Source organism: Protobothrops mucrosquamatus, unplaced genomic scaffold (genome assembly GCF_001527695.2).
Source record: "Protobothrops mucrosquamatus isolate PMUCROS unplaced genomic scaffold, P.Mucros_1.0 scaffold1784, whole genome shotgun sequence".
Classification (NCBI taxonomy): Eukaryota; Metazoa; Chordata; class Lepidosauria; order Squamata; family Viperidae; genus Protobothrops; species Protobothrops mucrosquamatus.
In genome coordinates, this window is record NW_015387922.1 from 103,059 (window position 1) to 105,310 (window position 2,252).

Genomic DNA, 2,252 nt, shown 5'->3' on the forward strand with positions numbered 1-2,252 from the left:
GTTTTCGCTTTAGGTCTCCACTGCTGTGTGCAAAAAAAAAGGTTCAATCAATCAATCAATTTCAACTTCTCACGGGGAAAAAAAAAGATCTCGCAAAGTTGGAATTGATTGATTGAAGTTTTTAGTCCCACTCAGTCTACAGTTACCACTGCAGCCACATCCACCCAATGGGCCACGCCCACCAATTGGACACACCCACCCAATAAGCTACGCCCACCCGGCACCCGACAATACATAAGTGGGTTTTGGGTTGCACTTTGGGCACTCGGTCTCTAAAAGGTTTGCCGTCACTGGCCTATGCGGTTTCCTAAACAGCATTTTTTGAAAGTGGTTTGTTCTGTCCTCTTTCTAGGTTTGAGAAAGACTGACTGTCCCATATTCATCCAGTTGGCTTCATGCCTAAGGCAGGACTATAACTCATAGTCTTCCTGTTTTGAACCCAGTGCCTTTAACCGATACATCAAAATGGTGCTTGTCAGTCAATGTACTGCACCTTTAACAGACAGTGGAGATATTAAGTGAATGGTTTGGAGCTCAAACCAGAAAAGGAGGGATGAACTTGTATTTCAAAGATAGATATAAAAGGTTCACAAATGGTTAATTAGAAGCAGTTCTCATTTCCCTCTTTAAATGCTTTGTAAAAATGTGCAGGCAAGTATGTGTGAAATTGCACACACACCCATGTGCTGACACATCCATTTGCTCATACGGCTTACTTAGATATGTGATGGTTTTTCAAAGCAATACATTAAACTACTAATGCATCCCTTGATATATTTTTTTGTTGTCCATGTATCTTGTTCTTGCCCCTGAAATATTTAAATACTGCTTTCTTGGTATTTCATGCTGGAATCATTTTTAATGAAATCATGTGTACGAGAAAAAAGAAAAGCATTTAAACTTCTTTGCCAGGAAATAAGATGTATCTTTGAAAGAGGTGTGCTGCAATGAGGGAACACATTTGTATGGCCTGGATCTTCCTTCCCGCCCCCCCCCCTTTGTTTAAAACTTTTCGAATCAGAAAGTTTTCTCATGAATACAAATCTATTTGCACTTTATTGGAGATCATATGTTACAGTTGGTTCCAATTTATACAACACATTAAATTGAAGAGAAGCAAATCTTCTGTTGGGCTACAACTCCATTAGCCTCAGTAAATCTGGGCTGTTGAAAGAAATTTGGGAAGCTGAAATCCAAAACATATGGAGGGCACCATGTGGTCTGCCATAACCTTGATCTGAGATAATTTGAAGCAAGCATTGGGCTTGCAGGTAGCTGAGGGTGGGATTTGGGGATTTTTACTCTGCTGACAGTCAATTTCTGTTAGCTGCACTAGCAGATTTGGAGGAGTTATAAATACTAATAATGTCTGATTTCCGCAAAACAGCTTTGGAAATCATAATTTGAACATTACATATTGGATATATTGGATTTATTGGATTTTTATTCAGGAGTTCTGACAAATGGTAGCTTATCAAAAAAAATCTTGACTAAATTAAATCCTTTTTTTTTTGCATGGTCAGCTTTTAAAAGAGCTTCAGACTGCAGTAATCCACAATTCTATCCCTAAGAGTGTCCCATTTTTAGTCTGTGTAATTTATTGAAGAACCCTTCTGCAAAAAGCAACATCATTTTTTGTAAGAAGACAGTTACTGAAAGAGATTGTAAAGTCCTTCATGTGCTGAGCTAAAATGCAAATTTGATGTCTTGACTTATTTTGTGTTATAATAATGATGATGATGATGATGATGATGATGATGATGATAAAGTTGGAAGGGACCTTGGAGGTCATCTAGTCCAACCCCCTGCTCAGGCAGGAAACCCTATACCATTTCGGACAAGTCGCTGTGCAGTCTCTTCTTAAAAACTTCCAGTGTTGGAGCATTCACTGCTTCTGGAGGCAGGTTGTTCCACTAGTTAATTGTTCTAACTGTCAGGAAGTTTCTCCTTAGTTCTAAGTTGCTTCTCTCCTTGCTTAGTTTCCACCCGTTGCTTCTTGTCCGGCCTTCAGGCGCTTTGGAAAATAGCTTGACTCCCTCTTCTTTGTGGCAGCCCCTGAGATATTGGAACACTGCTATCATGTCCCCCCTCGTCCTTCTCTTCATTAAACTAGACATACCCAATTCCAGCAACCTTTCCTTATATCAGTGGTTCTCAACCTTTTTAATGCCGCGACCCCAACCGGCCGTAAGTCGAGGACTAAACCGGTCGTAAGTCGAGGACTAAACCGGTCGTAAGTCGAGGACTAAACC